The sequence below is a fragment of the Canis lupus genome, chromosome 19, assembly GCF_003254725.2.
Source record: "Canis lupus dingo isolate Sandy chromosome 19, ASM325472v2, whole genome shotgun sequence".
Lineage (NCBI taxonomy): Eukaryota > Metazoa > Chordata > Mammalia > Carnivora > Canidae > Canis > Canis lupus.
The window spans coordinates 1,215,027-1,232,546 of record NC_064261.1 but is presented as its reverse complement, the minus strand read 5'-3'; the positions used below and the strand labels follow the sequence as shown (position 1 = coordinate 1,232,546).

At 42.4% G+C, this 17,520-nt stretch overlaps 1 protein-coding gene across 14 annotated transcripts in view; it reads right to left on the bottom strand.

The window, feature by feature from the left end:
* The window catches only part of INPP4B (inositol polyphosphate-4-phosphatase type II B), a 707,387-nt gene that overhangs the window by 221,008 nt on the left and 468,859 nt on the right, over window positions 1–17,520 (bottom strand). The gene's annotated exons all lie outside the window — the stretch shown is intronic.

The window sequence follows — 17,520 nt, the reverse complement described above, 5'->3', positions numbered from 1 at the left end:
TGAAGTCAGAGTGCCAGCATGGTCGGATTCTCGTGAGGGATCTCCTCCTGACCTGTAGATGGCTGCCTTCTCGCTGCATCCTTGCATGATGGACACAAAGAGCAAGTTCTCTGGTGTCTCTTCTTATAAGGGGACTAATTCCATCATGAGGGCCCCATCCTAATAACATCATAACTGTAATCGCTTCCCAAAGATCCCATCCCCAAATAACATCACAGTGGATAGGGTAGGGCTTCAAGAGATGGATTTTGAGTAGATGCAAACATTCAATCTGTAACACTCTTAAAACCTCTAATTTTAGGGACGCCCGGGTGGCTCAGTGGTTGAGCTTCTGCCTTCAGCCCAGGGCGTGACCCCAGGGTCCCGGGATCGAGTCCCGCATTGGGCCCCCCACAGGAAGCATGCTTCTCCCTCTGCCTGTGTCTCTCTGCCTCTCTCTGTGTCTCTCATGAATAAATAAATAAAATCTTAAAAGAAAAAAAACACCTCTGACTTTAGAAATTACTAGAACATAACTCAGTATTGGACATTATTCATTACTTTTGCTTTCTTCATAGAGAACCCATTTGAATTACATTTGCAGATGTCTGGAAAGTTCTACCTTAATATGACTTTGGTTACTGAATCTGGCCCATCTCTCTTGAAATAAGTCTATTATTGCACCCTTAAAAATTGCTATGCCTACAAATTATCTTCTCTCTCATCCATTCTACTTTTGTTTATTTTTCTCTGGAACTTACCGGCAATGCAGTATTGGACAATTTACTTAATGCTTCTAAGCTTAATTTTTTTCATCTATAAAATAGTGATAATAATACTACCTACCTTCCACAATTTTTTTTTTTTTGAAACTTAAATGAGACAATCTAAGCAAACACTCAGTAATTGTTATTATTGTGTTGGTGATGGTACTGGTCATGAAAACAGTCGAAGAAGTAAGAGTATGCAAGAACTAGTAGTATTCTGAAATCTGAAATATTGCTTGGGCTTATCATCTGTCTTACTGATTTGTGAAATAATAGGAATATATATTGTATTCTGTGCCTGGTTCCTGACAAAAATTTAAAACCCTTGTAATTTCCTAAGTGATAAGAGCACTGGGAGCATCTTTTGTTCTAATATATTTTGTCTTTGACCCTGTTTCCTGAGACAGAGCTCCTAAATCCTTTGGAATTTCCTGCATGATAAGAATATTTTTGTTCTAAGGAGGCAATGTTTGGTGGGCTCCTGGATAAGGGGCTGGTCACCAGAAAGAACAAGACATGATTATAAGCTTAGAATTTTCAGGCCCACACTCTTTCTTCTATGAAGGGGAAGAGGGCTAGAAATTGGGTGAATGACCAACCCTGCCTATGTGATCAACTCTCCATAAAAATCTCAAAAGTCCAAGGTTCTGATAGCTTCTGGTTGGGTGAACACATCCCCGTACTGGGAGGGTGGTGCATCCCAATTCCACAGGCATCCCACACATTTGTTGACCAGAAATGTGAGAAATAAAGCATTCTGTGTGAATGGTAAAGAAGAAGCACACTCGAGTGTTTCTTTGCATGAGATTGTTTCCAGAAGTATCGAATTACTACTCCTTTTCCCAATATGGCTTTATTTAAGTCATTATGTTTTGAATGTTATTATACTTTCTATTCCACATCCTATTATTGCTTAAAAAATTGAAGTGTTAAAGGACTTTATTGAGAACCTTGAACAGATTCTTCCTAAAATATCTTGTCAATGAATTTTAAAACGGAGTTGTAGGGTATTTCTATTTTTAACTTTTTTAAAAAAGGGTTTATTTATATATTTGAGAGGAGAGAGCTAGAATGGAGGGGGCAGGAGAGAAGCCTCAATCCACTCCCCACTGAGTGTGGAGCCTGATGCAGGGCCTGATCCCAGGACCCCAGGATCATGACCCAAGCCAACATCCAGAGTCAGCCCTTACCTGACTGATCCACCACCCAGGAGCCCCTATTTTTGGCTTTTTGAGGAACCTCCATACTGTTTTCCAGAGTGGCTGTTGATAACTTTTCTCTATTATTCATACATTTGCTTCTCTTGATTACAGTTTAAAACAGTTTCTGAGGCTTTACATGATTGCTTTTTAGTTTCTTCATCCGTTTATTAATTCATTCTTACAAACTTCACTCATCTAAACTTGACAATGCTCAAAAGTGAACTCTCAATCTTCCCTGAAGACCTGCTTCATGGTGGCCTTCCCCTACTAAGTTAGTGGCAACTCCACTGCTCCCCAAAGTCTAAGCCAGAATCTCTGGGTTCACTGTTGTTTCCTTTCTTTTGTGTCACATCCATGTTGCCACCGAATCCTATTTATTCTGTCTTAAAATAAATCCAGGATGTGGTCACTTCTCAGCACCTCCAAACCACCTCCCAGGTGAAAGCCACTGTCACTCTTCACCTAGGTTATTGTAGAAACCTCCTTCTTGGCCTCCTGCTTCCACTCCTGCCCTCCTGCAGTGAGTCTATTCTCAACACAACCCACAGTGGAAGTCCGGTCATGCCACTCTTCTGCTCAAAACCCTCATGACTCCACTCGGAGTGAAGATGAAGCAGACACAATGGCTTTCATTCCTGAGGCACCTAGGCCCTTGCCACCTCCTTGGCCTTATTTCTTTTACTGTCCTCCCTGTACTGCTCATTCAACTTTTGCCTCATGGGCCTCTTTACTGTTCTTTACATTGGCTACAGCATCACCACTGCCACCATCACTCTTCAGCTGATATCTACATGGTTAACTTCTCCAAGTTTTTGCTCAAATGCCACCTTCCAGATGTGACTGGCACTGTTTGCCTATTGAACTACACATGGTTCACCCGCTGGCCACAGGTGGAGGACACATATAACCAAAGACAGGTAGGCATAAACAGCCTAGAGTTGGTGTATATTCATTTTTGGAAAAAAAAAAGAAAGCTATTCAGCTTAGTGTTATGAGACACTCAGGTTGATGATGATAATGATGGTAAAGATCATTTATTAGGTACTAATATAATACTAATATAATATATATTTATAATATAAATAGTATTTTTATTATAAAAAGTACTACTATGTACTAGGTACTATGGCAATTGCATCGCATGCATTATTTTCTAAAAAAATCTCAATTCTGATGTTATGAGGTACTCTCTATCCCAATTACAGATGAATACTGTGAGGTGCCCTCAAAACTCTAAGCAGTACCTCTGTTTCTAAAGACTTCTTAAAACTAGATTGTGGAAGAGCTACCAGGAACACAGAAGTTATCCAGTAAAAATCAATACTTTGTATTGTATAATTCACTAATTAGGTCCTCTAAGTGATGCAAAAAAATTACTCCCTTACCTCTTTTTGCCTGCAACCCTCACCCCTTCATTTCTGTTTCCTCATCCAACCCCCTTTAAGCATGTGATAGTCATAGATAGTGACAATCTTCACGAAGAACCTTAGCGTTCATCTAATCAAACCCAAAGTCTTCATTTTTGAGCCAATAAAACTGAAGTGAACATACACACATAGTTCCTTCTTGAAGTTAATGTCTAGTTAATAGCAGAAGGGGCCACACTTTTTAAGAGTGATGTGACTTGGTTTACAGTCCCAGAGTCTGCATTGGACCCCTATGAATTGGCTTTATGTGTTGATTATTAATATGCATGACTCAAAAAATAGAAAGGGAAACTTTTTCTTAGAATGAGTTTCCATTTGCTGTCATAAAATGTTGCTTGTTCTCCATTCTTTGCCTCTCCAACTTCAGAGTTGTTCATGATTCTATTCTTAAAATCAGTTCCAGAAGAAAAACCTCCTTATCTCTTGGAAATTCATCAGTCCTCCTTTCTGACTCCATCTCTCTATAGAGAAGGCACTAGATGGAACGTGACTAAAGCTCTCATTGAAGAATAGACCTGAAAAGTATAAAAAAGGAGAAACACTCTCCAAAGAATATGTATTCTCATCTTTTACTCACCTTATCCTTGAAACACAAAGAAAATTTTGCTGCCATATCACATCCACGACTAGCACTTTTTAACTCCAAGAATTTTTAAAAACAATCTCTGAGAAAATAATAAAATTTTATAACAAATGCTATGAAACCAGTTATGTCAAAAAAAAAAAGAAACAAATTATGTCTTTTTACCGTTTCCTCCTAAATATCCTTTATTATTTAAATATATTCTTCGAATGAATTTGGCAGGAAAGATAATATCACTTGAATGGTACTTGTTTCAAGGACTAGTGGGGGCCTAAGGGAGGAAGAGATGGCATGAAAGAGTAGGGAGAAAAATTTTTTTTTTCCTACCCAAATATGAAGGGATTTTTCCTTAAAATCTAGTTTATGAACACATTTTTAAAGCTAATCTCAATGGTGTTATGGTGTTATTATCATTAGCAAGTGACGTTTACTTATGGGAAAATTAAGCAAAGTAATTAACATTCCTGATGAAAGAAACTTCCTCCAACATTACAACCACAGGCCTAAGAACCGTCAAGTACTTTAAAAGCAAAAAAAAAAAAAAAAAAAGCACTTTAGAAGCTCTATCACAGAAGCAATAATAGAATCAGTCATAGAAGCAATTCATTTTTAGTGGTACTAGAGCTATGTCTCAATAGCCAAGAAATTCAGTGCTGGCTGGCAGTCCGCCCAACACATACGCAAACCCAAGGACCCTCAGAGACTGTTTCTCCTATTCTAAGTCCTTGGAAAAATCTTCAGTTTGAGTCTAGATAAGAAAAAATAACCCTCACTAGACACCATTTTTAAGTTTAGGATTGAAACTTTCAAACCTGCTTTGAATTGGAGAGACTGCGTCAATGTTGAAGAAGATAAAAATGAGATAAAATTCAGGTTATCTGCTCTGCTTTTCAATGGATGGATGAGGATTAGCCCCGGCTTATTATGGCACCTTAAATCTGTTTTTAACAATCAATTCTTATACTAATTTCTAAAGGAGTGTGCTTATTCATTTTCCAATTGACATGTGTGACTCTAAGAAGATCTACTTGGCATGTGTCTACAAGTGAATCCGGTCATTTCATTTGCTTGTAATAATGCAATAATACATGCCCAGCACCACTTAGATCAACTTAACTTAAATCATCATTCAATGATTTCAGTTGACTTAAAAAACTTCCTTTATATGCAAGATGTAAAACTGTTCCATAGTGTGACAAATTCATCCGTTCCCCACCGTACTCTAAAGAAGACTTTTTCATTATTAGGCATTTCGGTATTTCTATTAGGTATTTCTTACTCTAATAAGCTTAAGTACATTGATCAAGGAACCCAACAGATCACCCATAAAACAGGGTGGGCCCGTTGCTAGAAGCAACTATCCCTCATTGTGGCACAGCCTACAAAATGGTTTGCATATATTGAAAGCAATGTGCAAACACTGGCACTAAATGTAATCAAGTGCAGCAAAATAAACTCTATTTTCTTCTTTCTCATTCTACATCATATCTTTGTTATCTTTGATCTCATCCTTTTCTTCTGCATTCTTAAAACCTCTTATATTTTTTTATGTTTTCTAGTTTCTTTAGCTTCCATTAGTAAAATCATATTTGTCTTCCTTTCCTGACCAATTCTTTCCCTTCCTTAGGTCTACTGCACACCATCTCTATCACCTGTACTTGTACCATGAGATAGCCATACTATGCCACAGAACTACAGACAGAAATGAATTTTACTTAATAGATTAGGGTAAAAAAACCCTAAGCTAGAGCATGCTTTAAGGGGGAATACATTGTCAAGGGGCAGGTAACTTTCTTTTAAAAAAAATTATTATTATTATCATTTTTCAGAGGGAAAGAGAGGGTGGGGAGGGGCAGAGGGAGAAGGAGAGAATCTTACACGGGCTCCACGGTCACTCTGGGCTTGATTGCAAGACCCTGAGGTCATGACCTGAGCTAAATGGAGTTGGATGGTTAGCTCCCTGAGCCAGTCAGGTGTCCCAGGGCAGGTGACTTTCTATATTCCCTCTGGGAGGGTCGCTCCAACGAGCTCACTCATACGTATTAAGTAGAGCTGACAATAGATCAATAGATCAATAGATCGGCAAAGTCAAACCCTCCTGGAAATAATTTACAACAGCAACCCTCCGGTGGTCTCGCTAAGCCACCACCAGCTGGCCGAGTGGTGCGTTTCGACCTCCTCCTTGAGGCACCAATCTCAAGCCCGACCACCATTTGGTCATAGGCAGCCAAGAAGCCTGGTGGGGGTGGTGACCAGCACCTTCCACTGACACGCCCGGAGACTCTTGTTTCTAAGTCCCCAACGAGAGTCCATTTGGAGAGTTCCAGGCCACTCTGGGTTGGTAGGACTCGTTCCCTGGGCGAGAGGTAGCCACAAATGGGGGAAAAATCGTCAGTGATCAGCATGGGAAAGAATCGAAGGTGCACCACCTCCACATACAAGTGCCGTTGTGTGTGTTTTGACCAAAGTTAAAACTGAGCTCAAAACCCCAAGAAGAGGGGTCCCAGAGAAGCAGAGGGATTTGGTTTCCACTTTCACAAGGCGTAGAGGGTGCACAGGCCACCACGAACGACAGAGGAAGTGGCGACCACCGTCGGGGGTGACATGTGCGGCTGCCGGCAAAGCTGAAGCAGCAGACCTACTATCTTGTAGATCTTGGCTGAGGTTTTTACACACAGATGTTTAGACACCTGCTCATGTACGGGGGGCATGGGAGGGACTAGGACGCTTGCAGCAGCAAAACGGCATGATCAGATAAACAGTTTAGAAAGCAGGAGCTGAGAAAAGCTGCTGAGATTCCTGGCACCTGCTACCTTCGGGGTATCTGATGGCTCGTCCTTTAACCAAGAAAGGCAAACACCCAAAAGCACAGCTTTCAGGGGAAGAACGACGTTCAGGTTGGGGCAGTAAGCATATCAGGTAACTGTCAAAACAAGTGTCTGCTTATCAAGCTGAAAATAAACCCATCGATGAACACAAGAGACGGTGCGTCCGGATCTCACCAACGGCCGTCCGCCCAGGTCACAGGCCACGGGGCTGGCCCTGCCTGCGGACGGGGTAAGGGACAGGAGGCTCCGTGTGGGTCGGGCTTGTTCAGGGCCCATGCGCTGGGCCACAGTGTGGGGGAGCGAGGGCTCAGGAGGGTGGGGCCCTGCCTACAGACGCTGCTGTCCGAGAACAGGTGTGTGGGGGGGGTAATACATACAGGCCGTCGCCCACGCCTTGGTTGTGTTTGCTCCAAGTCTGCGTTTTCTCAACCATGCAGCTGTGTTTCTTGGAACACGGCATCTGATAAGCTGCTAACAGGTGTCCCATGAAGAAGGCTTCTTGTGCTCAGATTAGCTTGGGAAAGCTGCGGGCGACACCTGTCTTCTGAGAGTCCCCAAGGGCCCCAAGGACTGACTAACGAAGGCCCTGAGCAGTCCTACAGCAGAGTGACCCGTTTCGTTTTTTTTAGCACAGCATTTTCCAAGTTATTTGACGTAAAACTCCTCCATTCAAAGAAAATATATGAATAAACTGAAGGGATATTCGTGTTTTAAAAAAACAAAACAAAACACTCTTTAGAAAAAGCTGAAATGTGTCCAGAGCAGCAGAAATGTACAGTGATAATGAGGAAAGTGACTTTAGTAAATACGGGCAAATCCAATACCAAATTTTCAGGTCAAATATAATTCCTTGCAGACCTAATCATTCCTGTAAATTATCCTCAAAGCTACATTAGCTCTCAAAGTTCTTAAGCAGGTAGGTCTTTGTGTACAGATATTAACTTTATGTGATATGCATTTTAAAAGAGGAGCGGCTTCCGGCTTTTCTATACAAGCCGAGAAGCTATTAAAGCGTGCTCCAAGCATGTGCTGTCCCTTCGGTGACTGAAAGGTCTAATTTGCAATCTGAGGAATATGACACCTTTTGAATAATGCAAACTAAGAAAGTGCTAATTGGTTTCCATGGTCATACCTACAGCCTCATGAAAATGGATTAGGAACATAAAGAAAAACGCAAAATATATGACTGCAGAGCAATTTATGTTATAAATGAAAGATGAGTTGAGTGAAATGCCGAATAATAACAGCGATGGTTTTAATGATAGGTGATGAGCAGGATTTGCACCTGCTTTGCACCAGGCTCTATACACTATGTCCAATCCTCATCTGCAAAAACAAAGCCACACCAAACCCAAGGCTAGGCAAGCTACTCAATAAAAAAAACAAATAAATAAATACAAATCATAGGTCGCATTTCTTGAGCACATACTACGCGTCAGGCACTGTCGCGCACATCTCACATCAGTAAGCCTTGTGGACCCTGCCACAGCCTGCGAGACGGGAACCACCATTGTCCCCACTCCACAGGGGAGCTCACACGTGAGGCCAGGCCACCGTCCTGCTCAGCAGCAGCAGAGCCGGATGCATGGATGTCTCTGAACCACCTACTCTTTCTGCTTCTCTGCTACTTTGAGCCCACACTTTGCATATTCTGATTTCATATTAAATCGATATAATTTTAATAATGCGTAGCAGGTGGCTTAGGTCAGAGCTTTTTCCTGACTTTAGGCAACTGTGTCCCTAGGGGATGTTGATACACCATCAGCTGGAGAAGCCAATGCCCCTACTTCTGTGTGTGGTGTCTCCCTATATTCTCACAGTCTGGGTCTGAGGAATGTCACTTGAAGTTGCTTCTGTAGACAGTGACATACGCAGCAGTAAAGTGCCTCAGTAAACACCAACAGCAGTTGACTCTTTGTGTCATATGCAGGAATTTCTGTCCTGATTTCAATGCTATATTGTCCAAATCTTAGTAAAATAATTTCTTGAAAATTTTCTGCTCAGTTCTGTTTCTGTTTTAGCCAAACTGCTCTCCACATGCCTCTCGCCAGTTTGTGCCACCTGATGAGGAGCCCTGTCTGATGTTAGACTTTATTTCTCAGATAATAGAAACATTATGTCCAGGGATGCCTGGGGGGCTCAGTGGTTGAGCATCTCCCTTCAGCTCAGGGCGTGACCCTGGGGTCCCAGGATCGAGTCCCGCATCCGGTCCCCGCAGGGAGCCTGCTTTTCCCTCTGCCTGTGTCTTTGCCTTTCTCTGTGTGTCTCATGAATAAATAAATATATTTTTTAAAAAAAGAAGAGAAACATTATTTCTAGATCAAAGGTTAAATTGACCCCTTTGCCACTGACCATTTCAGAGAATTGTGGAAGTCACATTTTAAGAAAGAACTTCAGGGGTGCCTGGACGGCTCAGTTGGTCCAATGTCTGACTCTTGGTTTTGGCTCAGGTCATGGTCTCGGGGGTCACAGGATCGAGCCCCACATGGGGCTTCCCACCTGGTGGAGAGTCTGCTGGTGCTTCTCTCCCTCTCCCTCTGCCCATCCCCCACCCCACCCCAGTTTGCTCTGACTCTCTCTCTCAAATAATACATATATCTTTAAGAGAAAGAAAGAAAGAAAGAAGAAAGAAAGAAAGAAAGAAAGAAAGAAAGAAAGAAAGAGAAGAGAAAAAGAAAGAAAGAAAGAAAGAAAGAAAGAAAGAAGAAAGGAAGAAGGAAAGAAAGAAAGAGAAAGAAAGAGAAAGGAAAGGGAAAAGAAAGAGAAAAGGAAGAAAGAAAGAAAAAAGAAAGAAAAGGAAGAAAAAAGAAAAAAGAAAGAAGAGAGAGAAAGAGAGAAAGAGAAAGAAAGAGAAAAGAAGGAAAAGAGGAAAGAAAGATAAAAGAGAGAGAAAGAGAAAGAAAGAAAGAAAGAAAGAAAGAAAGAAAGAAAGAAGAAAGAAGGAAGAAGGAAAAAAGGAAAAAAGAGAAAGAAGAAAGAAAGATAAAAGAAAGAGAGAAAGAAAGGAAGAAAGGAGAAAGAAAGGCTGAAAGAAAAAAGAACGAGAAAAAAAGAAAGAAAAAGAAAGAAGAAGAGAGAGAACGAGAAAAAGGAAAGAGAAAAGAAAGAGGAAAGAAAGAAAAGAGGAAAGAAAGAAGAGAACGATAAAAGAGAGAGAAAGAAAGAAAAAAAAGAAAGAAAGAAAGAAGGAAAGGAAGGAGAAAAAAGAAAGGAAAAAAGAAAGAAAGAAGAGAAAGATAAAATAAAGAGGAAAGAGAGAAAGAAAAAAAGAGGAAAGAGAAAGAGAAAGATAAAATAAAGAGAAAAGAGAAAGAAGAAAGAAAGAAAGAAAGAAAGAAAGAAAGAAAGAAAGAAGAAAGAAAGAAAGAAGAAAGAAAGAAAGAAAGAAAGAAAGAAAGAAAGAAAGAAAGAAAGAAAGAAAGAGAGGGAGAGGAAAGAACAAACTGGAACAAACTAAACAAGCAAATGAAGCGAACACTGAGTTACGGTCGAGGGCATCAGAAGGCTCAGCGCAAGCAGGGAACCGACCTTGCTGGGTGCTTTCTCTAAGGCAAGGCGGTGCCAAGCACTTCATGACATCTGTGAATTGCTCAGAATCACGCAGGAGGGAGGTCATCATGACTTCCCCTGACAGACGTCACGGAGAGCGGGTGACATGCCGGGGGTAACGCAGCTGTCGGCGGAGCTGGGACTTGAACCCAAGTCTGGCGTAAAAGCCTGCTGTGCTTCCTACTATATCACATCCCTTCCTGAGCTTTAAAGTCGGACAAAAGCTGCTTTCAAGCGAGGTCACTGCGAAGAGGCAGGAGGCCTGATCTCATTAGCTCCGTGACGGAGTGTGGCAGCCACGGCAAGGGCATCACGTTCGACACGAGAAAGCGATACTTGCCTGACATTCACCCGTCTCAAAATGTGCAAGTCACGTGTGGCCTCTGGAGTTTGCACTTCCTGCCACGAAAGAGTCTAAAAGGAAGCTGAAGTGCCCAGGCCTCCTCTGTTCTCTGAAACTATTTAAGATTCTAGACAAAATGCATATTCCCTAGGAAACCCCTGATACCAAGGACACTTCTGCCGTGATCCCCCTTCTCCATCTTGTCCCAGCGGCACGACCTAGAGGAAGTCAGACGCCGCTGTGCAAAGCAGGGACATATCACCTTCCAGACCCGGTTGCCAGGGAGGTGGATGAGGGAAGACACGGGACAAGCGTGACCCACTGCAAAGCTCACAGCGCCTTAGCGGCCTCTCCCTGCAGGTGCACAAGGTCCGAGTGTGTCGGGGCCAAGGCGCTTCCCGTGATGTCCACTTGGATCAAGCCAGACACGGAGAAGGAAGGGCCCACAGGTGCAGGGCTCTCCCCTCACCTGTGCGTCTGGATCCATCACGCGAGTGCATTTGCCGCCGACCTGCGTGTCTCCCTGCTTGCTCGCTCCCAAAGAAGACCATGCGCTGGCCTTCTGTGTTGCTCTTGGGGATTTTAATGTGTGTTTTTAGAAGATTCTATGCAAGAGCATCAGTGAAGTAGCTTTTCCATGTCATCCATGTCCTCTAACTTTTCCATTGGTGCATTGAAAAGAGCATAATGCTACTGTGTCTTTAATAATCACAGATATGCAATTCCGTCTCAAAGAGGATTTTTTTTTCCAGTTCCCAAAGTCCGTTGCCTTTATTTAATATAGAAAATGTTCTAATGAGAGACTCCTAACTCTGAAAAACGAACAAGGGGTGGTAGAAAGGGAGGTGGGCTGGGGGTTGGGGTGACTGGCTGACGGGCACTGAGGGGGGCACTTGATGGGATGAGCACTGGGTGTTATGCTATATGTTGCCAAATTGAACACCAATAAAAAATAAATTTATAAAAAAAAAAAGAAAATATTCTAGACACACATAGAGAATCAGTGTTGTGGAACCAACAGAACTTTCTGCCATAACCCTACTTTCTGATACTGGAAGACTTTTAAAAGAGAAATAAATACATTCAAAATATACGACTACTAAAGTGCGTGGCTGTAAGTTCTTAAATCCTTCTGAAGTTCAAATAAATATTGATAAGAGAAGATGTCGTTAAAGAGATACTCATACATATGGTTTTAAAGAGTATAATCTGGTGCTTAAATTAAGGAAACTTGCAAGACTCTTATTTGCATACAGGGAACGAGTAGTGATAGGAAATGAGAACTCTATGAAAGTCTGATTCCATTTGAAATGAAAATAAATCCATCCTTTAAAACCTTCTGTCCAGGCAGCCCGGGTGGCTCGGCGGTTTAGCGCCGCCTTCGGCCCAGGGCCTGACCCTGGAGACCCGGGATCGAGTTCCGCATCGGGCTCCCTGCATGGAGCCTGCGTCTCCCTCTGCCTGGGTCTCTGCCTCTCTCTCTATCTCTCATGAAAAAATAAATAAAATCTTTTAAAATAAAAAGAAGGTCAAGCAAAACATCAAAAAATAAAAATCTAAAGATTTTGTAATTTGGACCTTACCTTCTCTAAGCACATACATTTGACAACAGTGGAAAATAAGTATTCATGGTTTGTAAGAAAGCAAAATAATCCTAAAATAATGCAGATGCACAAACACATACCCATACACACACAATCTCTGAATGTTTATATAGGCATAAATATCTACACGTATAAATGTCACATAAAATAGGGGAAATTTAAAAACAAACGGTGGACATCTATTGTGCATGTCTTTCAAGGCCTCTCCCACACACCCGGGTGTCATAAAACGACACCTCATAGGGGATCCCTAGATGGCTCAGCAGTTTAGCACCTGCCATCGACCCAGGGCTTGGTCCTGGGGTCCCAGGATTGAGTCCCAAGCCTGGCTCCCTGCAGGGAGCCCGCTTCTCCCTCTGCCTGTGTCTCTGCCTGTCTCTCTGTATCTCTCATAAATAAATAAAATCTTAAAAAAAAATTAAAACGACACCTCAAGTCTACCTAGAGTCACGGGAGTCCTAGGTGTATGTCACATGACATCACTACGGTGAATGCAGCAGAATAAATGAAAACAGGTTTTCTTTTTCTGAATGAGCTCAAGAATATTTTGTCACACCCATTCTGATAAAATTATATAGATTTTTTTTGTTTAACCTGGGAGGGGTCACATGCAAAAGGTCACAGAAGAAATACCAGGGCGCTCGTTGAGCGCCCCACCGACAACTCTGTGACAAGGCAAAGTGGCCTACGCTGAAATAGTGAATTCTAAACACGGTTTTCAGCCTTTCCAGTGTATTACGATCCATCCCTCACTGTTACCCTGCAAGTTACTGGTTTCGGATGTAGTCTGATGCGTCGGCTGCATTATATTCACTAATTTGGGGGGATGCCATTCAGAAATATATGGTCCTCAGTTTGCATCCATATAAATACGAGGAAGTCCTGGTCATGAATCAAAATTCCAGCAAGTAGGGGATCCCTGGGTGGCACAGCGGTTTGGCGCCTGCCTTTGGCCCAGGGCGCGATCCTGGAGACCCGGGATCGAATCCCACATCGGGCTCCCGGTGCATGGAGCCTGCTTCTCCCTCTGCCTATGTCTCTGCCTCTCTCTCTCTCTCACTGTGTGCTTATCATAAATAAATAAAATTTAAAAAAATTAAAACAAAAAATTCCAGCAAGTAATTATTGAACCTCTACTATGTCGTGGGCACGTGCAATTGAATTTTAAGATGAAGCATTAAGGAAAAAAAAGAATTGAGGCCCCTGAAACTCTCCAAAGGATAGAATATAAAATAGAAAAACAAAATAACAAATAAATAAGTAAATAAATAAATAAATAATAAATAAATAGATAAATAGATGAATAAATAAAAATAAATAGATAAATAAATAGATAAGTAGGTAAATAAATAGATGAATAAATAGATGAATAAAAATAAATAAATAAATAAATAAATAAATAAACAAACAAACAAATAAATAAAAAAAATAGCAATATAAAATAGAGAAGGAAGCAAAGATTCCATTAGATCATTAGCTTCCTATGAGGCAGAAAGATAAAACAGAACGAGCTCTGGAATTGGACCAAATTGGATTCTAATCTTACTTGTACCATCGGCAGCTGCAAAACTTGCTGTGAAACAGGGATGACAACGCGGCGCGGGCTACAAAGATCACGCGTGACGGGCACTGAAGACCTCCTTTGCACGCTAGTAGATGCTCAATAAACAATGAGATCCTTCTCATTAATAGCTTGATTGGTAACAGCTGCAAAACATTAACTGATGCCCTCTAGATATTTTTCTAAAAAAACCGATCACTGTAGTCACCACATGAAAAAATTCCTCCTCGGCGCCGGCTGAGTGAATGAGCACGGAACGCAGCCTCACCTACGGGGCCACGTGCGACGGAGTTCATATGCAACAGAGACAAGGTCAAGACGCATCCATCTGTCTCAATTCTTCTGAGAAGGATTTCCCAAAAAGGAAGTTTTACCCTTTCCCCCCCTTTTTATCTGCCTTTGGAACCTGACGTGGGACTCAATCTCAGGACTCCAGGATCACACCCTGGGCCAAAGGCAGAGGCTCAACCGCTGAGCTACCCAGGCGTCCCATATCCACTGTCTTACATGCCTACATTTGTAAGCCTCTCTACAGGGACCTTACCCTGAAAGTCAGGAAGATACGACGACCAATCAGGGAACAAGAACAGAAAATATAATTCAGATCTAAAAGAAGACGAGAGAGGAACTACCAAGTGTAAAATAGCAAGAAAAGGTAACTTAGAATACAAAAGTAAAAGGGTGAGGGGGTCCCTGGGTGGCTCAGTGGTTTAGTGCCGCCTTTGGCCCAGGGCGTGACCTCAGGGTCCCGGGATCAAATCCTGCATCGGGCCCCCTGCATGAAGCCTGCTTCTCCCTCTGCCTGTGTCTCTGCTTCTCTCTCTGTCTCTCATGAATAAATAAATAAAATCTTAAAAAAAAAAAAAAAAGGAAAAGGGTGAGTACCAAGTAAAGACACCAGGTTCAGTCGGGATGCTGGAGTGCTCAGACGGGAAGTGAGTGGCTATGTGTCTAAATGAAGATGCGTTACATGAGCAGGACCACCTGATGCGTGGGAGGCATTGTCTCTAATGCATGCAAATAGATCCTATCCAACGACTTTAAAAACGGGCTACATGCTATTTCGTGAAATTTGAGTCTACATCTATAAATAAGACACAGACTTCTTGCCCCCTTTAAATCTCATGCAGGGGGGAAAAGAATTCAACTCCAAATTCTGTTAAAAAAACGGGCACTGAGGGGGGCACTTATGGGATGAGCACTGGGTGTTATTCTATATGTTGGCAAATTGAACATCAATAAAAAATAAATTTATAAAAAAAAAAAAAAATCCCAGGTCAAAGCGCAAACGACATCGTGGCCACATGAAAACTATGGCACTCCGTACAGCTAGCTGGAGAGTTCTGGGATTGGAGTTTCCTGGTAAGAAACAATTCGAAGGGACAACGGACACAAAATCACACAGGTTCTTGGGAAGCTCACCACAAAGAATGTTCACACAAATGTACCCCATTTCTGTGCATTTGTTTCACAGAAACCTGAGATTTCTATTGCTTTAAAGATAACGGCGAGGTGGGCGCCTGGGGGGCTCAGTCAGTAGAGTGTCTGACTCCTGATTTCGGCCCAGGTCAGGATCTCGGGGTCCTGGGATCGGGTCCTGTGTGGGGCTCTGTGTTCAGCGGGAGCCTGCTTGAGGTTCTCTCCCTCCCTCTCCCTCTGTCCGCCCCCCACTCTCTCCTTCTCTCTCTCTCTCTGAAACAAATAAGTAAACCTCTTAAGAGATAATGCTGGGGAAAAAAAAGAAAAAGAAAAAAAGAAAAAAAATAGAAATAATGCCTGGAATCTAGAAGGAACGAAATGCAGATGTTATCAGTGCAAAGCAACATTCAAACCAAAACATAACAAACAACCAAAACAATACAAAAATGCTTCTTCTCCCTAACGGAATGCTCTCCCAGCACAAGACCTCAGAGGCTCCTGGGGGGCCGGGGAGGGAGGAGGAGTCACGCCTGAAGCGGACAGCCTCAAGGGTCAGAGACCAAAAGGCAATGATAAGTCTGCAACATGTCCGGTTAATGGGGAGAGAAACCCACAATTCTGGCAAAGAAGGAAAAGGGAGGGATCCCTGGGTGTCTCAATGGTTTAGCGCCTGCCTTCGGCCCAGGGCAAGACCCTGGGTCCCGGGATCGAGTCCCACATTGGGCTCCCTCCATGGAGCTTGCTTCTCCCTCTGCCTGTGTCTCTGCCTCTCTATGTCTCTCATGAATAAATAAATAAAATCTTTAAAAAAAAGAAAAAGAAGGAAAAGGGAAGGAAAGAAGAATAACCTACACACCCACCTCCCTGATTTCAGAATTAGTCAAAAAAAAAAAAAAGATATTTTGGGAGAAAACTCAATTCTCTGTTGCTGAACTTGTTTTCCTTTTGTAGAATCAAATAAGCATTAGGCAGAGGTCTTAAAAATCAAAAGTGGAAATTCCTACTGATTGCACCCAAACCCAAAATAATCATGTTCCTGTCTGCTCACCACGGTAGGACTCCGAATCTGACCCTCTGGCTCCCACTCTGCCACCAAGGCATCGTAGGTGTCGACTGATTTTCATTTCACTGAGAACTCGCGTTGCCCTGATTCCTGTGTCGAAGGCAGTGTCTACACGTGAGGCACTAACGCGGCTACGACATAACTGACGCGACAGCTTGCGCGTCAGCAGCGGGAGGGATGCGGCGCATCTTACCTGGAACACGCCTGGCCTACTAGTCGCCCTAAGTCAGCTTAGTGCTGGACCCCACGTATCATGAGCACGGGGTGCTCTGCTCAGAGCTCACCCCCACGCTGGGCGCTGACACTTATTTTCCAGAGTATCGGCGACACCGATAGCTAGACTTCTCAGCCGATGCATGCAGACTTCCAGCTGAACGTAACCACAGCAAAGTCTCACTGGGAATGACACCATGCAACTATGAAGGATTCACGATGTCTTCCCAAATAAGATATGATGACAACAACAGCAACAGTAACACGCGACAGATATTTAAGAGACGTAGCGGAAAATGAGGATAAAGGTCTCATTAGAACCCATCAACACTGATCTTTCTGTATGAACACGAGCGGCTTTGAATCACTTTATACCCCCCTTAAGTCAAAATGCAAAAACGTAAGGATCAGGAAATACCAGCCAGCAGTGCAGGTGCCAGCATCGCCACGGTGTCTTTGCTCAAATGAGTGAGTCGCGAGGGGTCCTCGGGGGGGCAAGGCGCAGGGCGAGCGCCCATCTCTTCCCCGGAGGTGTCTCCACGTCCCATCAAGAGAACAACTTATTGAGACTCACAAACGGGGTTCTCTACGGTTTTCGTACTTTATTATACTATGCAAGTATCGCGAGGTGGTGATCTTCACAGGCACAAGATTGTAGGTGTTACTACTCCGTCAAAAGATGAAAAAATAAATAAATAAAAAATAAAAATAAAAAATAAATAAAAAATAAAAATTAAAAAGAAAGAAGACGGCACACGGTTGTTTGGGATTCATAATGAAGCTCAAAAACAGTTTATTCTATTTCATACTCTTATTGGCATAAAAACACTGTACAACTTCCTAAACATCGCTGTCTCGTCTTCTATGTCAAAATAAATCGTATTCATACGCAAAATTACCTGGGATCTACTGCCTGCTTCACTAGGAGTCTGCTTTTTTTTCTTTGTATTTTTTTGTTTTGTTTTTTTTGTTTTTTGTTTTT